At 44.7% G+C, this 26,616-nt stretch overlaps 1 long non-coding RNA gene across 3 annotated transcripts; it reads left to right on the top strand.

The window, feature by feature from the left end:
- Window positions 1–1,221: 1,221 nt before the first annotated feature.
- LOC119159840 (uncharacterized) lies at window positions 1,222–24,983 on the top strand. 3 transcript variants are annotated; one of them, XR_012894518.1, is made up of 8 exons: window positions 1,222–1,515; window positions 3,386–3,487; window positions 5,159–5,299; window positions 5,463–5,503; window positions 17,251–17,368; window positions 17,948–18,047; window positions 20,137–21,021; window positions 24,164–24,983. It is a non-coding gene; the product is annotated as an uncharacterized LOC119159840 (long non-coding RNA). The 3 variants fall into 3 exon arrangements; XR_012894519.1 differs by having other exon boundaries at window positions 17,254–17,368; window positions 20,137–24,983; XR_012894517.1 differs by having other exon boundaries at window positions 20,137–24,983.
- The last annotated feature ends 1,633 nt before the right edge of the window (window positions 24,984–26,616 follow it).

Here is a 26,616-nt window from a genome sequence, read left to right as displayed (position 1 = left end):
GTCGCCAAAATAGCTGGTATGTTTGGCGTGGAATGACCCCGCTACGAATGGCACTGGCAGCGAGTAATGCTCCAGGCTTGGAGCTAAAACATCAGTGCTTTTATGTAAGGAAAGAGTGGGATGAAAGGAGAAGTGCAAAAAGGGAAGAGAAGGGTCTGAACTCCTGCATCCTGCGTGCGCCTCGGAGAATGTGATGGCAAGGGTCGCGTGCTGCCGCCGCGTGGTGACAATCTACCAAAAATACAACCAAATTACTCAGAAATAAGTGAACTTTCTTCAGCGGAACATTCGTGCCTTCTTAACAGAATTTCCGTGTTTTCGTTAATTTTACATAATTTTTATTTTTTATCTCTTCAAGTGGCAGATAGTGAAATTTTTAAGGACCACTACCACACGGAGTCCCTCATAATAATAGAGGGGTGTTGGGCCGCAAACATTTCTCGTTCTCTTCTTTCTTTTCGAGGATTACACGCTACGCGCATTACCCCCCCCCCTTTTTTTTTGGCATGAACACACAGCAGTCACACGTGTTTGATATAATTGATAATGCGGCACAGCGGCATTGCTGTAAGCGGGTTGTTTTGCCAAATAGAGCAAATAAACATAGGATGTTCTATTTTAGTATCATCACTTATATGTCGTTGAAACCAGTATCGATGTAGTGATGGGTTCCACACGTTGTTATGAGCTTGCAGAAATTTTTGAACTGTTGTGATCCCTCTGATGTGAAAATTCATATGTCTTGTCATCAAGCATTTCAGGGTTGTCAGATTGCGCGTACAAGAACAAAGAAAAAACCAAGTGCGTTGAAATTGAATTTTGTTTTATTCGCTTCACAATAAAAAAGTGGTCGGAATTGCAGGTGAAAAAAATAGCTTATACGTGCTTTGAGCAACTGAATGCGCGAGTTCATCTCGTCAGTCAGACAGCGCGTACATATAATTTCATTGTGTACTTTAATGTTTTTGCATGCGAAAAATAACTATGACAGCCTCACCATTTCTACGAACTGCCTTATTCTCAAGTACACAGGTTATTGTACAGCAACGGATTGTGTAGTGAATACAACGTGCTTATACCGCAACCGCAAAGCTCTCCAGAACGAGGGCCCCTTCGCGACACGAGATCACCGCCGCGTGCGCCGATCCAGGCGACCGTGCGTCGGCGGGCCGGCTCGCGATCACATCTCTCCGACGTCGTCACGTGATGTATGGACTCGGCGCATGCAAGCTCGCGTATGTGCGGCGCTCGCCAGCCAACATGGACGTTTGTCACGGCGAAACGTCGCGGTCAAGGACTCGTTTGAAACGACTATGTTCAACGCCGATTTGTGACACCAAGACGTGTATTCGTTGTGCTATTCTGATCAGCTAACCTGTGGTTACGTGAAGTAGGACAATATGCCACCAGAAGTTTGCGCAAGGAGTCGTTAACTTCACTGCCTCGAGTCATCATTGTGTCAAAGCTTTGCCGCCAAGCTGACCAGCGAACACGTTTTGTGGATTTCGCTGTCAGGTAATACCTATTTTACGGCTCTCGTGAATTCTCCCCGCCTTCGGCCTGTTCGACTGCCGACAAAATGCTCATGCCTTGAATGTTTACGCTGCTTCGAAGTCGCACAGAGCCTTACTTGGAAGCGATTTTTGTGTGCGCGTAGCTTTGGCGTATTTGCAAATTCTGTGCAACGGTGTCGCTTGCCCCTGACCATGTATTTACATACCAGGGGTTTAGTGGTGTGAGCTCGATAGCTTCTGTAACGTGTCGTGTAACAGTGCGCATTGCAGTATACTTGACAAAAATTCCTCTACGTCCCGTGTGAGTGACTGACGAAACTTCGCATCCCATCTTTTTCGTTGCAGTTGCGTTATCAGGCGACCCGAACGAAGTTCAGTGGGCGTGTTCCGTGTAGAGAAATAAACAAGCCACTTTAAGTAGCAGTGCTGTGACAGCTGGGCTGTATCTGATTGCAATAATGCACTTATTGATATTAGCACGGCATATTCTGCCGGCAACGTTTATTTTACCGTTTGCAGGTGTTGTGCCGGTAGTAGTTGCTTAAGTTAGGTCCAGCTTGTTTTTCTTTTGGCTTTCGCTATTTTCACAGTGAACGATAGTGATTTTCTCGTCTCAGCTGGGCAGCAGTGACCTATGCTGTGGCGCATCACAGCTCTCGCTATTTGGCTATGGAAAAAATGTAAGAAAAAAGAACAAAACGGAAACACCATACGGAAAAGATCGCTTGATTCGAGAAACCCCGAGGCATGCACAGCGCGTTAGCACGGGCGCTTTTCAAGCTCATAGGTTCAAAAGGGTTGAAGAAGCTGCCTTCGCTGTAACGGTTTGGCAAGAGTGCCTCGACTCCGAGCGGTATAGTCCCCATAGCCGGGGCTACATCTACTTCCGTCAATTTCTGCATCTTGCGCCCGCAAGTTTTTTGAAGAAAAGCTGCTCACTCGGTTTCTGAAAAAAAGGGGTTTCAAGTTCATTTAGCGAATTGACTAAAGTATAAAGTTGGGCATGTTGTACGCTCCTCGAAACAAAGTTTTGTTGGAAGTAACCGCTCCCTTCTCTCCCTTCCCTTGTCCTATGTTTCTAAACGCGCTACGTCGAGTAATTAATTCATTTAGCGGCTGCCGCCTTTAACTGCAGATCAATGATAGACTGGGAAGGTTTCTGAGATATGTCGTTGTCATTGCTCTCAATGTTGGCAGTGATATCGCTAGCACTACTGAGTTGACTGTTGCTGGTGAACACATTGTAATACTGTATTTTAAAAATATTTCGCCTTTATCTTGATACCCAGCATGAGAGAAAAGGGGCCACGCGGAAACATTCAGAATAGAAATCAAACAAGAAACTGAAATACACATGCATAATTTTATTCAAACGCTTAGGTACTTAGCATTAGTCGCACGCTTCTATTAAATGACTTCATTTGATGCTGTCACTTGGAGTTGGAGCCAGCGGTGCTTATTGGAATGGGTAAACTAACTTGGCCAGACCACTTTGCTGTCTGTGCAACTTCAGGAAATTTCGGAAGCACCAGCTGGACAGTGAAGCGAGGGCAATACGTTGTCGTTTCACATTGCTTAATAGTGTGCAAGAGCTATTGAAATTCAGCATTTTGCATACTTCTTATAGATGGCACAGAATATATACTGTAAAATCCCAAGTGAGTGTTTCTGCCTTCTTTGGGGGATTTCAAATATGTGGACGCTTGTCTCCTCTAACCATTTCCACTCTTTTATACTGTTTATGCGCCAGAACCGTTAATGCATGTGTGTGTAGCTTATGAAAAACAATGCTGCACTACCCCTACCCCTCTCTATCTCCAAAGAACGAAATGCTGCTGCCATACTTGTTTTGTTTTTGCTGCGTACTGCAGGTAGCAAACAGAAATGCCCTGAAGAACTGGGCAGTGCTGACCACACGGTGAGCTAAGCGTCCCATAAGGGGTGCTTATCCAGCATCTGTGGCTAACTCAAGGGTAATGTACAAAGTTTCATTTATTGAAGAAGAGTGTTGTTTTGAGCTAGTCATGTCGAAATGAAAATATTGCAAAAGAAGTGAGGGCATACAGAGTAACAACAGGATGTATGCTACCTACCAACTTGACATTATCCATGCTAAAATGTTAATTATGTGCAACCTTTATTTGAGGGAGAAGTGCAGTGGTTTCCATGAATTAGCATAGTTGGAAATTGCTGCACAACTAGCCACTGTGCTTTTGCGCTCATTATTATGTGGCCCTTCCTTTTGGGACGTCCCCCTCAGATAAAATTGCTTCACATAAACAACAGTAGAAAGGCTCTTGCTCGCTACGGTAAGAAAATATTGTTATCATTGCTTTTAGTTCTAACAAATTATGCTGTAGAATAGTACTCTACCTATTTGTCACCATGGCAAGTGCATTTCATCTGGAAAGGTGACTTGGTTTCGCAAAGTGTTGCTTTTCTGTAAAATGGGGTACTGGCCAGTGGAATTTCACAAAAACTGTATAACTTTATTATTTCTTGCAGTAAGCATTGTTATCTTTCTTGCAAATGCATGCATAGTATGAAAAATAGTGGCCCACTTTGAAATATACAACCCGTATCATAGCAGTGTCTCTGACTGTCTGTACTGTATGCGATTTGTTTCTGGCAAACATAAACCTAGTTAATGCCAGTTTTCAAGGTCAATTGCTAATTTTTCTGTGTGTGTTTGGAAGCACACTTTCACCTCTCATGCTAAAAAACGGGCTAGAGTGATGTGCCTGATTCTTATCTATAAATTTTATAGAATACCTAAAATGGTCTCTTCTACTTGCACAATTATTGGCTACTGTGTGCACGTTCTATGCATCTAGATATAACAATAGAGAATGCAGCTGGTAGCACTGAATACTATATTTAGAAGCTTGTATACAGTGCGAAACCTTGCTGGTGCCAAAATTTGTTGTGGGTGTACGGCGAAGCGACTGGTAGCTAGCTATACTGCATTGTTGCAGCAAATTGCACAATGGAGCATTTTTCAGCTCCTCATGTCATTCGAGCAGATGTCGACCACATTCACTGTGGTACGACATAGCCACAAAGTTCATGCATCTGCATCCTACATTCCAGGAATCCTTATGTGAAGCAACATGGTGCTGTGATAGGGGCAGCTAAGTGAGAACTGGGTTTTTCTCTATCTATAAATAATATTACACAGGTTTAATAAGTGTACTCGAGTAGCTTCAGCAAGCACTTGCAGCTGCAGAGTCAGTAGTGAGAGTACATTTCAATAGCAGAATTACCTGTATATTGCATTTTCAAGAAACTCCACTATTTTGTGACACCTTAACGTCACAGCTTGCTCACGCATTTTTTGGAGGTGGGAAATTACAAGAATTATTATTTCTTATATCATTCAAAATTATTCCATTAATTTTATTGTATATAAATTTATGCTTTTTAACTGCTTCCTCCCCAACTAAAGCTCAACTTCTGCTGGATTTTCTCATGGGTGAAAGCAAGAAAACCAGTCCAGGGAAGGCAATAAGAAGCACCATTATAACAGAAGAGAGTATTGCTGTGGTTCAGTCTATAGCTGAAACCTTTTTAAAAAAATCACCATTGTAGATTTCATGTGAGTGTTTACAGAATATAATTGTGTTGTACTACTTTTGTTATCGCAGGAATCACCTCCCAAAAGCAACGCTACATGGATGTGAGCCCCAATTTCTTTTCAACGAACAGATCAGATGCCTGAGAGCCACAGGCCGGCTGCTTCTGGCCTACACAGACAGTGCAGCCGCCACAGTAAAGTTCTTGGAAAGGTGTGAGACATTTCTATGTTGCATAGAGTGAACATGTTAATCGTCCGTTTTATAGCTCATAGGGACATGTCTGCAAAAGTAATTCCTTACACAGTGTGTTGTACACTCTCTAAAAGTGTCATTAGGCAGCTTTGGCTCTGTCTTTCTTTTTTATCACTTCCAGACCACGTGCTAATTTATACAGAGTGCTGCAGCAATCGCATTGTGAGTATCACAGAAACTTCATATTAAAGAACAATTATTGTGACCCTTTCATTGCCCGACCAGTGTATACTTTTCGCTAGCGAAGTGATGTGATTTTGCACTGACTGTTGATTGGTTCTCTGTGCAATATGAAATATTGTTTTGGCCCTAAAATTACGCCGTATAGATTGTGTCGTTGTGAGCCATACTGCATATTTGTTTATATTACCTAGGCCTTGCACAGTACTTCCTCACCATGCCGATCTAGCACAGTGGCACATCAACGAGGCATTCATTAGTTGATGGTGGCATGTTGATTGCACAATCACTGGCTTCATGCTTTGTTGCAATGTGACTGCAGTCATGATGGTAATACATGCATACCCCTCTTCATGGTGAGAATGATGGAGAAGCCGAGTGAGAAACTGAAACCAGCTACAATGTGTGTTTTATTGGCTTTGACTTCATCATTTCATTATGTCAACACAAAATTTGTGGCAATGTGCTTACATTTTGAAATTTTGCAGGTATCAGAAATTTCAGACAGTGGGGTTGTTTAGTAGCTTTTTACAATTAGATTATTAATGGTCAATTTATGCACTGCATGGCTTTGTTGATTTATATATTGCAATGCTCATCTGTGAAATAGTCTGCAGCTTCTGTCAATATTTGTGTGTTCATTGTACAAATCATTGTGTATGTTCAATATGTACCATACACAGCAAAATCTTGCAGCACACGAAATGTTCTATGAATCTAAACTCTCAGTTTGTCTGAGAATGTAATTTTGAAAGAAATATTCCATACTGCACATCGCATTCCGACCTATGCTGTCACCAGTCTAATTAGAAGCGTTAAGTACCGACGCAGCGGAAATACGCAATTGTTGTGGATTCAACATCTACCAAGCTTTTCCAGTTGATATTACTTTCATGGATATTTCATGGCACTAGAGCCACCTGCTTTCTCCCCTTTTGCCGCTACATAGCTGGCAGTTAATTGCTTTGCTGCTTTGCTTACCTAATGCCTATTAAACCAGCGCATCTAAAACGGTGTTTTGGGTGTACTTGCATCATCAATTGTTCAATAGTTTATTAGTCGTGCAGCTTTTTTAGGTCTTTTGGCTTTTACGTTTAGACAACTTAACTGCTGTTTTCAGAGCAATCTGTAGATATCAATATTGACCCTACTAAGCTTTTATTAAGAAAAAAAAGCTGAACAGTTGACGAGGTGCATGGCCTGCGCCACAACTTTCTAGGTTACCAGAAATAGATTCTAGGTCGGATAATATGTGGCTTCTTGCTAGTTGTGTGCCTTGCTTTTACTTAGAGTTTTTTTTTATAGCCCTAAAACTTATCTTGCGTTTCCTACAGCTATGCTACCATGTGAACAAACCCCGCACTGGGTGGATTTGATCTTTAGGGTAGCAGTAGCACTGTTGAAGGAGGCGAAAATGCTAGAGGCCTAAGTGCTTTTGAATTGACATTCACATTCAAAACCTCATTATTATTGTTACATCAAGTGAACAAAGTGCTAATTCTGGAGTGTATACATATTTCAAATAGGAGAGGTGGGATGCTTAGTAGGTTGGTATTTATGTTAAAAAGGCAGGGCATGCAAACATGGACTTGAGAGAGTAGTCAAGACACCACAAACACCAACTGGAAAACTTGACATTAAGCTAGAAACAAAACAAGGCAAGTGGAGATACCGATTACGACGGCCTGCCTGTTGGTCTATGTGAGAGATAACTGTTCAGCATTTGATTTCTTCGTTGAGTTATTCGATGGTTGGCTCACACACGCACTACCACATGTCGCTATGCCAAGCCTCAACCATTAGATGAATTTATTCATTTCTGTGCTTGAACGAATTTGCATCATTCGAATTTCGGCATGCATTTACGTTGGGATATAGAGATAGGTTTAATGATGGGCCTCTGGTTATATGTTTTATATGTTGTGTTAGTGTGCCTTCTCATTGTTAGTTTGCATTTGAAGTGTCCTGACTCACCTGCGGCCTTGTTTGCATGCCCAGTCTTTTCAACATGTATGCATATAATGCGTAAGGAAAATAGGTTATTGAGTGAGTATTAGGAAGCTAAATTTATGTTTACGGTAAAATGTTGTTTCTGTTTTCTTCTGTTACACTTCTTGCTCAAGCCCTTCTAATTGCAAGGATCCTAATTCACCGGTAAAAGTTGTTCCTACTATGCTGCTTTGAGGGTTGCTCGTTCTACGCAGTACCATTTTCAGTCGCTTGGGGGCCAAATTTGTCGTATCTGAATAGGTAGGCTTGCCTTAGGAGCTCACGGGAATACACCAAAACAGAGAGTACAAGGTGATAAGGGATGGACATCATTTGAGAGCAGGGAAGCTAGCAGCAAAATAAAGATTGAGAAGCGCTTGAGAGAAATGGGGGAAGAGCGTTGGGCTAGGAAGGTATTGAGCTACTTGTACATGAATGTCGATACAAACTGGAGAAAGCGAACCAGAAAATTGACTGGTAAATACTTGGAAAACAGCAGGGGGCAAACCAAAAACAAATTATCGTTTAAGAAGAAGGTGAAGGAAGGTCAGACCAATATGTGGAGAATTGGCATGATTAAAAAGTCCGCACTAGAGATCTATCAAACTTTTAAGCAGAAAATTGCCAAGGAAAAGATCTATGATAATACTCGGGTTAGTTGTCTATTGTTTGAGGCCAGGACGAGAGTATGACGAACCAAGACATAACGGGCCAAATACGACGGCGTAGACATGGTATGCAGTGCATGTGGAGAGGAAGAAGAAACTGCCGAAGACTTGATAATGTTCTGTAAAATGCTTCACCCTATAGTTTAGGATGATGGCGCAGAGTTCTTCAAAGCACTGGGGTGTAGGGACAGGGAGGTCAAAATAGACTTTAAGCGGGTAGAATTAACTAGAAGGAGGTTCTCTGATTGGTTGCTAAAGTCAAGGCACGAGTGTGTGATGTTATTGGGGCAGGACCGCTCCAGAAAGAATCAGACAGCACGCCAGTGCACAAACACACGTCCAACTTCTATTGTACCCTTCACACATGGACAACCCACACATTACGAAATTCCTAACACAAAAACACGCGGCTAAACTAAATGAATAAGTAGAACGTTCGGCCTACAGTTCAGGTCGTCGGGGTAGTAGCCTGGGCCGTCGTTGATGCCCCGTCGGCCAGGATTCAGTGGCGAAGTCGACGTTGGGCGGCGTCGTCACCTGCAGTGACGAAGTCGGGAGACGCAGGGTCGCCGCGTCGAACTCCAGTGGCTCAGCGCCACTGTCGACGAACTGGAGCCGACGACTCACGTGTTCCGGCGGCAGGGAGTTGTGCCCTTGAGCACCTGTAGTCCGCCTCGGAAACCCACGCCAGCCCTCCTGGAACAGCGGCGCAAGGGCAGGTTCAGGCACCCGGCGCCAGCTCTCCACGACCAGCGGGACAAGGACAGGTTCAGGAACCTGGCGCCAGCTCTCCTAGACCGGTCGTCTAGCGGAGGCTGAGCTGTCCACTCGGCTAGTACGAGTGTCGCGACGTGGCCTGGGTCGTACCTATGGGCCAGACGCCCAACGAGGTAGTCCTGCCTCGAATGACGTACCTCTCGCACTGCCGAAGGCACGGGTCACCCACGCTCGAGGCCGCGCCTCACGAGCTGTCGTCTTCCTCGTAGGCACCGCCCGGCACATACACGCACACATCACATCCTCTTCGCCACCGCACGGCACACTATTGTCGTTTTTTTTTAGTTTCTGTTTCGCGCCCGCGCAGCACATATTATGACAGAGTGAAAATAAACCCTTATCTGTAATGTACGAATCCTCAACCTCCCTATTTAAAGGAAAAAATAAATCTAGTTTTTCGTTCATTAAGTATTATGGCTTGGTGACGCTAGCCACCGCCTGATTTAAAGAGTACAGCCATATCCATCCATCCATAAATGCAGTTTACAAAACGGCAGCATCCAGGCCATCGTCGAGCTCCGCAAACAAGGTACTGTAAATATTTTTATGAGCCCTCAAGTTAACCTACGCCGCTTTTTTCACTGAATATGTGTTGAAAACACTCTTGACAGTAATCTAGAATTCAAAAGTTAGTTTTGCGCTTTCTCTGTTCGAGAAAATATTTTTGCACGTGGTGTGTTGCACATATGCAACAGTGGGAACTAAATGACACAATTTGCATTGTTGCAGATATGCAACATTGCTTTTCTGCTTGAACCGCGTCTTGTATATCGTGACGTGCATTCATGTGGAGTGTTTGAGCCGATATTTGTTTGCTAATTTTGCTGATTTAACAATTTTTCAGGGACATACTGATATTCCAACCTCAACATTGTATTCTGTTCCAAAAGAGAGGCCGAAACGCTTTGTTCATGCAGACCTGCTGGATGTTATCGACACTAACGAGAGCGATTTTTCCGCTGATGAAAAAAGTGATGAGGTATTGTCTGGAGACCGCAGTGATGAAGAATATGCCATCCAAACTGAAGTAGAAGAAGCTGAGGAAGAGGTTGCTACCTCGACAGATGTGCCCCTGGTAGATCGGAAACCGCTAATGTGAAAAGGGGGTGCACATGAGTAAGAAAGATTTTAATATCGAAGCAGGTAGTTTCGAGAACAAATTTCCGTTGCCACCTGCAGAGCCGCTGAGTGCCCTGGAATACTTCGACATGTTTGTTTCACGATCTATGCTAAAGGCTGTCATCGATGAAAGCAATAAGTACTACTTCCAAAAACATAGAACCACTCTAAACCTCACTGTAGAAGAACTTACATCTGTGCAGGGCATGTTATTCAGGATGACACTCGTAAAAATGCACAGGCTTCGTGCTTACTGGAAAAATGGAAGTAGATATGAATTATTAGCCCAGGTAAAGTCCCGTAAAAGATTTGAAAAGATAACAAGTGACGTACCTGCATTTTTTCGATAATGAAGCGGCCAATAACAAAGTAAAAGAAGACAAATGCTGGAAAAGTCGCCTATGGCTCAGTTTTTTGCGCAGCAACAAGGTTGTCTTTTCCCAAGAAAAAAAATGGTGTGGACGAAATCTTGATCCCCTTCCTTGGGTGGTGTTACATTCGTCTCTACATGCCTAATAAACCGAAAAGTAAATGGATCTAAAACTTTGGGCACGTTCTGGGGAATCAAGTCTGTGTTATGATTTTGATGTCTACCAGCGCTGAAACAAAGGTTTTTATGGCAGCCAGGGTGGCTACCAGCTTGGGTTGGGAGCTGGGGTCGTGCTCTAGCTACGTTCCAGCCCCCCGAAGCGAGACGACAATCTAGTCGTCGCTGATAACTTCTTCACAGGCCCTCAGCTTGTAGAGGAGCTTTTAAGAATGGGAATTTCCTATATTGGCACGGTTCTTGAAAACAGACTCAGCTGCAGCAAATTGATGGATGAAAAATTGATGAAAAAGCGAGATCTGGGAACCTGTGATACTTCAATCACTTCGTGTGGCCAGAAGACAATAGTGGCAGTGAAGTGGCATGACAACCACACTGTTACTCTTCTTTCGAAATGCATTGGTGCTTACCCGCTTACATCAGTCAAAAGATGGGACAGCAGGGAGAAAAAGCACATTTTTGTCGATTGTCCAGCGATCATTCCTGCCTACAACAGATAAAGGGGTAGCGTGTATCTTCTTGACAAAATGTGCTTCTCATATCGCTTTTCTATCAGATCTAAACGCTGGTATATGTATTTGTTTTGGCACACGCTCAAAATAGCTGCTGTTAGTACATGGTTTATACACAAGAGAATTCTTCATCAGCTCCAATTGCCACCCGCACTCTTGACAGAATTCCTCTCTGAGCTCGCAACGAGTCTGATCTTGCTCAACAAACGACCACCAGGGCGCCCTTTAGTTCAGAAGGTCACCCCACTCAAGAAAGTGGCCTAAATGTCCCCTGTGATGTCAAAAGAGACCACAAAGAGCACTGGCTCACATGGAATGTAAAACGGAAGCACTGCAAAACATGCCCAGGGAGGTGCAACTATGTTTCGTGTGCCAAGTGTAAGGTGATGTTGTGTTTCAACAAAGACAGTAACTGTTTTGTAAGTTTCCACCAGTAGGCGGCAAACAGCTATGCTTGAGCTTTGTGCTTTCTTCAATTTGAAAATTCGCCAAAATAATAGCGGCAAAAAAAGTTTCTTTCACGTGGCCTTGCCTCCATTTTACACTACCGCACATTGTTGCATAATAGCAGCATCCAATTATTATTTTGCGGACTATATCTTCAAGCTTTTTATTGAACACTTGTGCTCCTAGTGACTCTAAGAACACGGCCAAAAATATTTTGAAGTTTTGAAAAGTGTTTCTCCTACTGGGAATTTATGGGTAACAATGACTGAGCATTATTTTAGATCCTGCTAATGGGGCATGAGATATACATACTGATGATGATGTTTGATGTTTTGTGGCGCAAGGGCCATTTCACGGCCAAAGAGCGCCAGTTCATCTTACTAAATGTATGGACAATGATTGTGGTAAGCGGCTGTAAAAGGGCCATAAAATTCCTCGCGGTAAGGCGCGTAAGAACATACAAGTAATAAAATCATGACCATGCCATGAAAGGTCTGTGTGGTGTGAATAGATGACAAAAGTTGGTGATGATAAAAAACGATGGTGGATATGTATGGCATTAGCACAAGTGCCTCACTCGTTCATACCCTTGCGTCCAAGGGCCGTGAGGCAAGTGCTTTCTTGTATAGCCACCGCAGCAAAAACCTCTCTGGAGAGGTCGTGCTACGGAATTCCCGGGTATATGACATAAAAACTATGAATTTCTTTTTAAAACGCTAACGATGATTTATGTCTAAAGAGCGGTTCTCTACCGACGAACATTGCAGGGTGTAAAGGTATATGTTGTCGGTAGGGTAATGGTAAATGTCGTTTTCTTAGAGTTTCTAAGTGTTTGCACTGTGTCATGTGAAGGACTGTTAATGCTTCACCACATCTGTCACACAATGGTGGATCGCCACCGGACAAAAGATATGTGTGTGTCGTGTATATGTGTCTTATCCTGAGTCTCGTTAGTATTACCTCTGTATGACGCGATTTCGATACGGGCAGCGAATGACCAAGGTGGGGCTTAATAAGGTGTAGTTTGGTTTGTGTGTGTGTATCCCACTTGCTCGGCCAGTAGTCCCTGAGGTTTCGTTTGAGAGACGGCTTAAGATCAAGGGCCGGGATTGATATGGGTGTAGGGGCAGTGCTTTTGTGGACGGATGTAGCGAGCTGATTCACCCTCACGTTGTCTTCAATCTCACGGTGCCGTGGCACCCAGCACACTACAACATGTTGTTTGAGTTCGTAGAGTGTGCACAAAATGAAGTAAAGTGGGACAAGGACTCGGTTTTTGTGTTTTTTAAGAGTGTGCAGGGCCGTTACCACACTGAGGGAGTCTGTATAAATTCCTGCTTTTTGTATTTGTATTTGCTTGATGTGTTTAGCCGCCACAAGTATCGCATAAGCTTCCGCTGTGAAGATACTTGTGCCTGAATGTAGAGGGCCAGCATCCGAAAAGGATGGGCCGACAGCAGCGTGGGACACAGAGGAGTTATACTTGGGGGCATCTGTAAAGAACTCAGGGCGTGCGTATTTGTGTTGAAGTTCCGGGAAGTATGTTCGCATATCGGCAATAGGCGCATGTTTTGTAACTTCTAGAAAAGACACATCGTAGTCTATAGTCTGCCATTGCCACGGTGGCGGGTATGCTACAGGGGCCATTAAACTTTGTTCAAGTGAGACTCCAGTTTCCTCAGCTAGACTCTTCAGGCGAACTGAGAAGGGCTGCCTCATCGAAGGCCTGTTTTGAAACAGAATTGAGCTCGACAAATCATTAATAGTAGAGTATGAGGTGTGCTTCTTGTCTACTTTCACCTTAAGGAAATAAACAAAGGACATGTAAGTTCTCTGCAGATGAAGCGACCACTCATTTGACTCAACATAAAGGCTTTCTACGGGGCTGGTGCGAAAAGCACCCGTAGAAAGGCGGATGGCCAAATGGTGCACGGGGTCCAGCATCTTCAAAGCACTTTGAGTGGCAGACTGATAAACAACGGCCCCGTAATCTGAGTGGGTGCGAATGAGGCTTCTATACAGGTTCTTGAGACATTGCCTGTCACTACCCCACGTAGTACGTGACAACACTTTTAAAACATTCATGGCTTTTAAACATTTTGTTTTTAGATACTTGATGTGCGGTACGAAGGTCAACTTCTTGTCCAAGATTAATCCTAAGAATTTATGCTCCGCATTAACAGGCAGACGTTGACTGTTCAGTTCAATGTCGGGTTCTGAGTGCGTGCCTCTCTTTCGGGAGAACAAGACACAAGTACTTTTTTGTGGGTTCAGTCAGAATCCGTTTTCCTCTGCCCATTTGGAGACCTTGTTTAAACCTAACTGAACCTACCGCTCACACATTGCCAGATTGCAAGATCTAAAGCCATGCTGGACGTCATCGACATATGTACAATAAAACATATTGCGAGGAAGGGACAAGCGCAAGAAATTCATTTTGATGAGAAAAGTGTGCAGCTAAGTAAACCACCTTGTGGCACGTCTGTTTCTTGGCCAAATTTTTGGGAGAAAACCGTGCCCACTCGGACACGGAATGTCCGGTTTGACAGGTAACGTTCGATTATCTGAAACATTCTTCCGCGCACGCCAAGGTAGGACAGGTCTCTTAGAATTCCAAAACGCCATGTTGTATCATAAACCTTTTCAATATCGAGGAATACAGAGAGAAAATATTGTTTATGGACGAAGGCGTCCCTGATCTTTGTCTCGATACAAACAAGGTGGTCTGTGGTGGATCTACTTTCTCGAAACCCGCACTGAATTGGGTCGAGCAAATTGTTTTTTTCAAGGAAATATACAAATCGGCAGTTTATCATTTTTTTTCGAAGACTTTGCACAAACAGCTTGTAAGTTCAATAGGCCTGTAACTCGAAGGTAAAGAAGGGTCCTTGCCCTCTTTCAAAATGGGAATAATAATAGCCTCTTTCTAGGAGGGAGGGATAGTGCCAGAAAACCAGATAGCATTGCACAAACAAAGTAAGGTGCCAGAAAACCAGATAGCATTGCACAAACAAAGTAAGGTTTTTTGTGTTTCGATCGGTTGGTTTTTTAACATTTCATACACCACATGGTCAGAACCTGGGGCAGAAGTACTGCAAGAGTTTAGAGACGTTCGTAGCTCAACTAGACGGAAAGCTTGGTTATATGCCTCGTATCTAGTGCATTTGTGTTCGAGTTTCTGCTTTTCTATTCTCGTTCTGTATTTTTGGAAAGTGTCAGTATAGTGGGATGAGCTGGACACTTGTTCGAAGTCTGCACAGAGGAAGTTTGCCTGATCTTCCAATTTATCACCCTGAGTGTTTACGAGTGGAAGTGTGTGTACTTGTTTTCCTGCTTTCCTACCGACCATGTTCCAGGCTTTAGCCTCCTGTGTGTATGAATTGATCCCTGACAAAAACTTCTGCCAGCTTTCTCTTCTGGCCTGCCGACGCGTTCTCCTGCCTTGAGACTTTATTTTCTTGAAGGTGTCAAGATTTTCGGCTGTCGGTGAGTTCCGAAGCAGCCTCCAAGCTCTGTTTTGCTGTTTGCGCGCGTTTCGGCATTCAGGGTTCCACCATGGCACACGCCGTTTTCCAGGGTGTCCATTTGTTTGTGGGATGCATTTTGTTGCAGCATCGATCAAAAACGCTGTGAAGTAGTTGACAGCAACATCAATGTTCAAAGTACATATGTCATTCTAACCTAGACGAGCGATGGTATAAAACTGTTCCCAGTTGGCTCTGTTTATGAGCCACTTGGGAACACGTGGTGCACACTCACTTACTGTAGTTGTGCTGAAAACTACGGGGAAGTGGTCACTTCCGTACAGATTACTGACGACTTTCCACTGGAGTAGAGGCACAAGAGATGGAGATACTATGCTTAGGTCTATGGAGGAGTAGGTGTTATTAGCGAGATCATAATAGGTTGGTTATTTTCGATTGTGGAGAGACGCGCTAGACGAGAGAAGGAACTGTTCAATCAGTCAACCTCGCGCGTCATACCGAGAGTCACCCCATAGCCTGCTATGCGCACTAAAGTCTCCAAGCAAGTTCATCAATTAAAGAGTGTAAATCACGTTTTTGCAGCTTATAGCTAGGAGGAATGTAAATAGTGCAGATTGTGATCAGTTTATCAAAAAGAATTGCTCGAACAGCCACTGCCTCAAGGTATGTTTGGAGTTGTAAGTTTGTGCATGCAATCCCTTGATTCACTATAAAGGCAACACCTCCGGATGATGTCTTGGCATCATCACGGTCCTTTCGGAAAATAACGTATTTACGAAGAAATTTTGTGTGTTTTGATTTAAGGTGTGTTTCTTGTGCACACAGCACTTTTGGTGAGTGTTCGTGTAAAAGTTCCTGGATGTCGTCAAGGTTTCTGAGAAGGCCCCTGACGTTCCATTGTGTAATTTCAGTGTTCATGGTGAATGTAAAATAGTGCCGTGTGTACGAAAAGCGAGTGGCTGTTTAGACAGGGAGTTTGAGTTCACTTAACAGAACCGTCACCAGGCCCTGTTGTCTGCTTTTTTGTTTTCTTGGCGCGCTCCAAGGAGCCACGCCGCTCTTTCGGCACCAAGGGTACCGACGTATTCATTGCCTCCTCGGGGGCACTGGATGCCCACACATGCGGGCTGTTAGTTCGGATTTCGGGCCTCGCCTGGTGAGGGGAGGCCTTGAGACCCGAAGACTCGGGAGTCTCCGGTCTCTGTTTGGAAGTAGGCGGTGTAGCCTGGACTACAGCCGCCTTGGGGGCAGGTGCCACAGCCGCCGGCTCGATATGCGCGGGCCGAAGGAGTGGCCAGGGCTGGTGCGGCGGTGCCCCCTGACTCGCCGCATCAGCGTATGTAGGTCCATAGAATGGTGCGACTCTTCGCCGTGCTTCCTTAAATGAAATGTTCTCCTTCACCTTCAATGTATTTATTTCTTTTCCTTTTTTCCAGTATGTGCAGGAGCGTGAATATGCGGCATGGTTTCCTTCGCAGTTTACACAGTGTGGCGGTTGTTTGCAGTTCTCAAACACGTGGCCTAGGACGCCACATTGTGCACAAGTCTAACGACCACGACAGGTTTTAGAGCCATGGTCATACCTTTGGTATTGGAAGCAACGACGAGGGTTTGGAATGTACGGCCTGATAGATGTCTTCGTGTACCCTGTTTGAATAGATTCTGGTAGTTTACTGGATGCAAACGTGAGTATTAGGTGTTTTGTTGGTGTTTCATTACTGTCTCTTCTGATAATTCTGTCTATATTAGTGACATTTTGGCTCTTTCACCCCTGCAAAAGTTCCGTCTCAGTCAGGTCAAATAAGTCCATGTCAGATACCACTCCGCGAGTTGTGTTCATTGATCTATGTGGTGTTATGGTTATTGGTATGCCACCGAAATCTGAAAGACGGTCTAGCTTTTCAAATTGTTCTTTGTCACGGATTTCGAGGAGAAGGTCTTCGCTAGCCGTTTTGGTTACCTTGTATCCTGTGCCAAGAGTTTCGGCAAGACATCTAGCAACTAGGAAAGGAGAGACGGTCCTGGCTTGCTTTTCCGTTTTTTCAGAGTGGATAACATGAAAGTGAGGATATGTCTCTTTTGGCTGGTTGAAAAAATCTATATCATCGGTGCGTACCCGCTTTAAGCCGGTATGATCAGACAGTTGGGGGAGTGCTCTATGCATGCCTGTCTTATTTTTGTTCAGCAGCGTTGGCGGCCACCCACCATGGAGCCCAACGAGGGGACGCTACAAGTTTGCGGATGCTGAAACCTGCAGACTCCAGCCATACAACGCCACTATAACCCAATGCGCCTAGACCAAGGTAGGCTATTTGCACAGAATTAACTCTAGCCGCCAGGAAGCTTGGAAGTAAACGGAAGAGTAGAAGACAGGACAGATAAATAGTAAGAGATAAAGACGAAGATGTAGGGAGAGAGAGATAGGAAAAGGCGACTGCCGATTTCCCCTGGGTGGGTCAGGCCAGGGGTGCCGTCTACGTGAAGCAGGGGCCAAAGGGGTGTGTTGCCTCTGCCGGGGGACCTCAACGGTCCAATCACCCAGCGTCGGCTTAACCCCCACGATCCCCTTTTCCCCGGACACGGAAAAGCCACTCACGGCTAAGCCTGGGAGGGAGTAGAAACTCCCCCGTTAGCTCAGGTCCATGGTGTCGCTACACACCAAACGCCGACTTGCGCAGGCGCCCCTGCGGGGTGAGATATACATACCTAAAGCAGCACCTCTTAGTCTGGCTAACCTCCCTGTCCTTCCTCATTTATTCCTCCTCCTCTTAGTATGCTTTCGAGACTGCTACCTCATGAGGCCGAGAAATTTAAGTTGTGTTACATAGGGCATGCTAGAAAAAGTGAATTGTTTTAATGTTTTTTTTTTGTTTTCCTGGCAGACATGCTACAAAAACCGGACCAAAGGCAGACAGAAGGCAGTACAGACGGACACACATAAGCCCTCGGGCTGCCTCAGAAAGTGTGACTGTACATTGACCTGTAAGTATTTGCGAGTTCACGCTCCTCTCATGTTAGTCTGTGAAGTGGTTTCTTGACCAATTGCATTATTTCCAAAACTGGTGCTTTGATGCCTCAATGTGGGAAGAAGTCGTTCCAACACTGTTTTTGGGTGAAAACTTTTTAATACAGCAGAGGCCTTTCAAACCAAGTGCTCAGAAATTGAGATATGGGAAAAAAAATAACTGACACATGATTGTTGCTTCAAGCTTTTACCACAGTCTGTTTTTTTGTGAGCGAAATTTCATGGCTATGGTATCGAAATAATTTGTGTTTCTATTTCTCCGAATGATGGTCGTGAGGAAACATGGCAAATGGTACTCGGCTGCTGACCCACAGGTCACGGGATTGAGTCCCAGATGTGGCAGCTGCATTTCTGATGGAGGCGGAAAGGTTGTAGGCCCGTGTCCTCAGATTTTAGTGCACCTTAAAGAACCACAGGTGGTTAAAACTCTCGGAGCCCTCCATTACAACGTCTCTCCTAATTCTATTGTAATTTTGGACATATCTGTCAAATCGAAAATGGCAAAATGCAGTGTTTTGTAGACATTTTACAAGAGTGATCTTTTCTTGTAGAATAAAATTACATTGTTTGTTTTAAGCGCATTTATCAGGAGCTAAAAATACTTCTGACTCTAAAACTTGAAGACACCTTCACACATTCTTACCATGGGTTCTTTGGCTGACAAGACAGTCATTAAAGCATAAACGTAAAGGCTGAGCATTAAATTGAGAAGAAAGGCTTACTATCCATATTTTAAAGCTCTACCAAACACTACATTACAGTTGTGTTATTGTGACAGAAGTTAAGATGATGATAGGGGGGGGGGGGCTTGAATGCGGGTCAAATAAAAAAGTTTGTTTTTGGAGCCAATCAAGTTTTTTGAGATTAGATTGTTTGGAATGTTTGAACGAAATTTGTTTGTCTAAGTCGTGGCAGTAAACTTGATACGGCTTGCTGCTCTGGTTAATGGATGTCTTCTTGTCGAACCAATCATTTTAGCATCAAGGACATAGGGTTATAAAACTGTTGAGCAGCCATTCCCGTGCTAATTGCCTTGTCCTCTGCAGCTTAGTTTTGCACCCAGTATCACTACAATAGAAGCAATTGTTAAAGTTGCAGATTTTTTATGAATGTGCTGAGATGTATACTTGATGAAAACAAATCATTGAACGAATGTTAGAGCTTGTTATTCGACAAAAGAACTTTTCTTTACCGAGGCCCCAAACTGCATCAAGGTTGCTGCCATAACTGAGACAAATTGTTTTATTCAAACATTGGCTCGAACAACACACTTAATTTAGCGACAAGACACTCGTTCAAGCGCCCATCTTCATGTTAGATCCTGCCGTAATAATATGTACAACTGTCATGTAGTGTTTATTGAATTTCAAGATACTATATACGCAAGCCTACCTTCCTAATTTATAGTTCACCGTTTGTGTTGATTCATTATTCATTGTCTTCATCAGGCTAATACCTGCACCATGATGTTATGAATAAGGCGGCGTGTACCCATTCAGCCCTGTCACGCACAGTGACAGAGTGCTGGATGGGTGATGGGTTGAGGTCACGGAAATCACAACTAAGTCCTCATTCTCTTATCTCACAGCTCCTGTTTCCCGCTCCAAAGGTGCCGTTACAATATGTTCCCTACCTCACATAGGCCTTTTCAGTGGTCTACAATATGCTTTGTCTTGTGTAAGATTTCATAATTTAATGCGAAATTCTTTTGTTCACCCCACATAACTCTGAAAGGTGTTAGTAGTTACATAAATGGCAACTGCCACACCAGGCCATAATTAAACAGAAGTTCTTACGCTAGTCTATGAATTCTTTTGCAGTTAGAATATATTGTGTTTAACGTTGAGTTCTTGTCTACTATAGCAATAGGTCTTCGTAGCATCCTGCTGCTCGTTCTGCAGGTGATCAGTTCTTGTCCAGAAGTATCGTCTGCTTTTGTGATTCATAAAATAGTGGTGTGAACAGAGGTGATGTACGTAGTAGACACCACTGTGGTTTAAACTGAACATTGCTGTGGCTGCAATCTTTTTTCTACTTCTTTTTCAGACATACCAGAAGGAGCCAAGTGGAGCTGTTCATGTGCCATGCACGAAGTTTCATAAGCGGGCTTTCAGCGCTTTTGACAATTATGTTTCTGAATACATCTGTCAAAGTTGTGTTCAAAACAGTGTGTAGTAGTGCATTTCATTGTTCATTTGGCATGCTGCGGCACGTATGACTCACACTTCTGCAAGATAACGCAGCACAGTGCATACACACAAACTACCCCCACATACACTCTCGATTTGTGGCTTAACTCCATATTGTTTACTCTGACCTTGCACAACAAATAATAACAAAATGACATGAAAGCTTTGCCATCTATGTAGGTAACGTTCTCAGTATACGCTGCCTATAAATGTGCAAAGTTCAACCAGTCCACTGGTCACATATTTTCTTGTAAAACATTTATAGATAGAAGGCCGAGGTTGTTAGAAGCTGGTACATGGTAACGAATGGATCGCGACTCCAAAAAATGGCACCATATCCACGGAGTGAATGATGGATAGTGAGTGGGGCGAAGCATCCATCCGTCCATTCGTTCTTGCTTCCGTCCATCCATGCGTGCGTCTATGTGGCCGCCCGTGCGTCCATCCGCCCGTCCGTGCGTGCGTCTGTTCGTGCGTCCGCACGTTCATCTGTGCGTCCGTCCCTGCTTTCGTCCATGCATCCGCTCCTGCGTCCGTCAATGCATCTGTCTGTGTGTACGTTCGTCCACCTATTCAACACTCCAAGTACCCCCATCTCGCATTAATTCATCATATATTCCTCATATAGAAGCACCGCCATCCAGCGGACATTCCAAGGACTGCACGAGAGGAGGCACACGCACACTCTCTTACGGCTTGCGCTTCGTGTCTACTTCCCACCTTTAACCATCTCCACTTCATGGTATATACTAGTTCACTGTATTCATTGCACTGTGGCCCAACGCTCGCTAAACCTTTCTAAAATCTAGGAAGTTACGCCCAGCGAGTATAACGTAGCAACCCTTTCTTGTCTTCTGTGCGCTGTTGAACAACGAAAATTCGCAGCGTGCGCACTAACTAAAAGCCGAATTCTCCTGTCTCTCACTCCCCTTTAGCAGCAGTACGATCATGGACTTACGGGAGCTGCAGAAGTCAGACTTGTTGCTGTTGTGTGAGGAATTTGGTATCGATACAAAGGGTTTGGCACGGAAACCCATAATCATTCAAGCGATTAATGATTTGGGGGCTTATGATGAGGAACTAAGTGAAGAATGGGACCTCATTATTGAAAGAAAACTAAGAGCAGCTCAGATGGAAGGAAAGAGTGAAGACGAAAGAGAAGACCTCAAGATAAAGTTTTTCGAACAAGACTATGAGTTGAGTATGAGGTTGGGACCCCAGCGAGGGGTACTTTTCTAAAATGAGGCAGAGTTCGAGATGTCTAGGTACATGCAGCCATATGAGGTATCATGGGATATGGGCCTGTATCTTAGACTCTTTGAACGAAAGTGTAGTCAACTGAAGTGTGAGCGAGACACCTGGTCTCAGAAGCTACGCACGGTTCTGCCCTGCGAGGCAGCGGATGTTGTTGCGCGACTCAGTGAGCAGCACGCGAACAACTATGAAGTTATCAAAGCAGAGCTGATCAGAAGATTCGGAACTTCTGTTAGCAAAAAGAAAGAAAGACTCGCACCGGAGTCTGAAAGTGAGGCGCGTCACAAAGCGCTGGAAGTTGAGGCGCGTCATGAAGCGCTAGAAACAGAGATCGTGCCAGAGAAGGGCCCGCGTATTCTGGAATCCATCAAGGTAGAATATGCTGAGAACGAGGCCGTGGCCGGTCTGGAGGTGGGGACGATGTCGAAAGACGCTCCTTGCGTAAATTAGGAAGGTGCCAGCAGCCCTAATTGGCCCAGTAATGAGCTGAAAACCTTCTTCGTGCCTCAGGGGGACCTTTCGCCATTGTCAAATTTAGGCATGGTTTGCGCAGTGGCTGATAAGAGCAAGAACGCCACGCTTCAGCAGTGCAGCGATAATACCGAGATGGTTTGCAAACATCCCAGAAAAAGGAAGAAGCGGAGGCATTCGTCACTGCGCAAGCCTAGGTCAAGCCCCACTCAGTCGCAAGAAAGACGAGAGGGTAGGCCATTAATCCGTTCCAGGAAACGTCAATGGTGGCGTTCAGAGAGGTACAAGCGGTGAGCCAGGTGTAGAGCGGGGAAACGAGGTGCGTTACCCCAACGAAAAACGGGGTTGCATTCGACGACTTCGGGAAAACGGCCTTGCCCGATGGGTCAAAATCGAAAGCGCAGAGTGGCTAAATACCGCGTAGAGGAGAACACAAAAGAAAAATGGCACAGGTTTCACCCTTGCTCCTCGCGTCCCTTTCAAATTCCTGAGGAGAACAGGCCAAAGTGGAAAATGAGGGGTGACGGCAGTGCACTGCTTAGAGTTTGTGCATTTTGTAGCCTCTGGCGTGCTCGAAAGCCGCCGGGAACGCGACCCCATCGTGTGCAATTCAAGCGAATCTAATTGAGAAAAGGGGGCGGTCAGTTTGAGTATTTTTGGTGCGTGCGTGTTAATGGTGTCTACTCAGTATTGCATTGGAGATGCAGATTTGATCCACTTAAAATTTGGTAAGTTTGATGCGGTGGAAAATTTTCAGAAGGAAAACCGCCGAGCCTAAAGGCTGAAAGTCAACATCGAATTAGTTTAATCACGAGTGCGAAAATTTGCGTACGGTAAAAACACAGAAGATGTGTCATTTTTCGAGTGTTTTTAAAGTATAGTGTTATATCGTATGCCTTCACTGTCAAGTGGGTTTGGATTGAACGAGCATTTGAAGGAAGATGTTAACATAGACCAAGTTATTTCGTAAAATGATTAAGTTTGGCGTGACATGGCAGAGTTGTCGTTACGCGCTAGTAGTATTGAGAACATTCTAGTGTACTGTTTTAGCATAAAACCTATGCAATTGTTGGGAGGTGCTTTAATGAGTATTGCACCTAGGATTACTTTTGTGTTGTACACGGTGTGTTACAACGTAACGTTCGAATGAACATTAAGACAAACTGTGAGGGATTATGCGTCTGGTTAACAGTACCATGTAATTTGCAGTGCTGTAGAACTGAGAGTCATTGAAAACGCTCAAGAGCGCTCAGTGTTTTTTTTTCTCAGAAGCGTTAGCATAGGCAGATAACTTTAACCAAATGAACCTTCCAGAAAGCAGTGTTTGTCTCCTATGTTTTGTTGGTTTTCTTTGGAGACGATTGATCGATTGATCATATGAGCATATCATCAGGCTTTCCCAAACCATTGAGGTAGACCGTTAGGTCACAGTTTCGGTTAAGCTTTCGGGAGGCTGGTGAGCTTCATGTCTCAGTTGTAGACGGTTATTGGCGGCCGTAAACAAAAACGGACGTTAGGACAATCTTAGCGCTCGCTGAATCCGGAACCGAACCGATGCTCTCAGCGGGACAAAACAGATGAAAGTCGTCAGCGACGAAAAGAAGGAGACAGCCATTCTATGTCAGGACTACAGTGGTAATGAGCCAAGATGCTCTTTACTTGAGCTAGAAATTGGGCTCTCGTGAGATAACGTACTGCGCTTCAGGAAAGGAGTGCGCTTACCTTGTGTAGGCCATTTCTAAGTTGCAGCGTTATCTCGGAGGTGCTAAATTCAAAGTAGATACAGACCATTGTCCCCTTGGCTGCAAACCATGACATCGTAGAACAGTCGCCTTGTGAGGCGGAGCTTGATCCTTCAAAAATATAGTTTTGGCATTGTAAAGAGCAAATTGAATGGAAACGTTGACGCGCTCAGCCGCTCTTTCTAAGCCATTCTGGGGTGCTCTTGGTGTATCAAAATTGATATTTTAGTTTTTTTCGTGCAACTTATCATGTAAAATATGTAAGGTAGCACGTTTGGTTTCTCAGCGCAAGTGAGTCCTGAGAGTTTTGAGTGCGAGCTTTTTAATAAAGCTAGCAATGAAAAATTGGTTTCCCATCCCTCTTTTGGCTTGGGTTTGTTCGAAGGGTCCGAGTGATTGCTTGTGCATGTGGTGCAGTTTCAGAAACGGTGTCGAAGATTCGGCATTTACCCAGACCATGCCACAAGCGAAGGCCAGTTCCTGGGATTCGACTACGGACCCTTTCGTCGTCTCTGCGAGCAGCAGCGGTGACTGCTGCCCTCCGTGACTCATCTGGCGAGGGGGAAGCTGTTGTGACCGCCGTCAGTAGGCGCCATGCTGTCGCTGAGAAGCGGAGTCGGGCAGCGTTCCCACGCCTGGAACCCAGTTTTCTCGGAACCAGCGTCCAGAGATGACGGGGGAGCGGCACTCTTTTAATCCTCAAACAAGTAGCCGACTGGCCGGCTGCCTAAGCCCACCAGGTATTGTCCCTGCTAGCCGGAGGATGAGACGTCGTGTCGCCATGACGCCGTGAGCCGTTCCAGAGATGACAACAAAGACAGCGTCTTCCTTGGATGAAACGGCGGCCGCCGCCACAAAGTGCCCTGCTAATTGAGCGGACAGATTGGCGGGCCGTTTGATGTCTGCTGTCCGGAGCTTGGGACCCCTCGACCAGCGGCACACACACGACGAGGAAGAGCCCCTCTGGGGCCACTTTGGAGTGCAGTGATCACGACTCAATATTGAATGCTCAAGTGGGCCATGCATGCTCGTACCCCTCGCCTGTTGTTTGTGTGTGATTGGTGTTCCGCTCAAGAAGGAGGAGCCCGACAGGGCTTATAAGGACGCCGCAGAGTGCGGGACGTCGCTCTGAACCATGAAACGGTTCAACCACCACGCTCGTGGTTTGTGTGAACTTTCAACCTCTCCATGCTGTAAATAAGTGTAATTAGTGCCATAAACCTGTTTGTTTTTCGTATCCCCATCTTGTGAGCGTTCGTTTCCTCAACCCGAAGCTACACCACGCTACCACAAAAGACCGGGCAGACCCCGGTCCGCAACAACGGGTCCTCAGTGCTGGGAGCCGCAACAGCATGTACATTGAGCACTATCTTTTATTGTTCGACAACGCACAGAAGAAATCTATCACCGGCACCACCTAGGAGGTTGAAATGATATACTTGTTACACACTACTACGACGGCTACGAGGGACGAACGGGTGACGCTATAAGGAGCTTCGCCCTTAAAAAGTTTTCTGTTTTCTCATCTTTGTACAAGAGGTGGCAGAGTCAAATTGTTCAGGCAGCGGCTATGTCTTGTTACTCAGCAGCGTTCAACAAGCTGTGTGTCAGAACATGTTGCATGAAAAACTTAAGCCACATTCTTTTTACGTTCTTTACGTTTCTGTGACCATTTTTTATTTCTTTCGCCCATGAAGTGGCGTCGCAATCTTTGCATTATACTTTACCGATTACCTCACCCAAATCTTCAGGGCCTTTTGGTGTACCTTGGGATATACGTTCGCGGACCGCACATCTGCACATGATCGGAGGAAGGTCTTTTACAAAGTACGCTGGTGTACTGCAACGCCACTCCTATTGGGAAAATGGGCAGAAAGAGTTCAGACGTGTGAAGACTGGAAAGGGGGGTGCTGCTATTGCCACCAGTGCAGCTTCTTCCAAGACTGAGTTTAACTGCTGTACAACAAGGCATAGCTTCTATATAAACAGTGCTTGAAAGTGGCTCGGAGACAGATTGGGGGGGGGGGGGGGGGCTTGGAACATTGGTTTATTTGTTGTAAACTATTACCTTCCAAGAACAACATGTTCACAAGGATTCATATTGCTAAAGAACTGGTCAACCTTCACTGACTTGTTGCCAACATATTCTGCAACTGCCATCTGCTTAGGTGGGAACACTTTCATGCAACTTTATTAATTGCAAGTCCAAGTAAACTTTTTACACTCATTATTTCACACGTATTTCGGAACATCTTTGCATGCACAGATTGGCTCAACAAAAATAAATGTCCATAATGGGGAAAGGGAGGATGTCATTTGAACTTAGCACGGGTAAATTTTTGGCCTTGTTTGTGTACATTTTCATAAAGTTCAGCGTAGCACTTCAAATCACAAGGATGGGACAGACTTGTGTATGCTCGGCCTGTCCCATCTTCGTCAATTCGGTGCCGCGATTAGCTCTATAAACATGTCATGTGCTCCTTGTGCCTTTGTTTGCTGCACACTCCATTTTTATGTTCTTTGTGTAGACTTTTGTTAAACTGGACTCCTGTTCAATTTGGTGTTGTGTACATAACACACAGGTACTTTAAGGAGCTAGTCATAAAGTACTGCATTCGTTCCACAAAATCATGCTACCTGTGCAAGACATATAAAGCATTGTAATCATCCTATGAACCCTGTGTTCACTTGCAGATGATGGTGTGCCTAGAAACCAAATCAACAGCGTGTCCAGGCAACAAAACTCTCCTTCAAACAACACAAATAACTCACATTCACAGGCACGCAGAGCATAAATGAAATCCTCTATTGCTATTTTTTGCAAGCAGGCTGCATGGCACAGCCTAGGTGCGGCATACTGTTGTGCGGAA

This window comes from Rhipicephalus microplus, chromosome 3, assembly GCF_043290135.1.
Source record: "Rhipicephalus microplus isolate Deutch F79 chromosome 3, USDA_Rmic, whole genome shotgun sequence".
NCBI classification, from domain to species: Eukaryota; Metazoa; Arthropoda; class Arachnida; order Ixodida; family Ixodidae; genus Rhipicephalus; species Rhipicephalus microplus.
The sequence above is the reverse complement of the archived record's forward strand: the minus strand, read 5'-3'. Positions and strand labels throughout refer to the sequence as shown.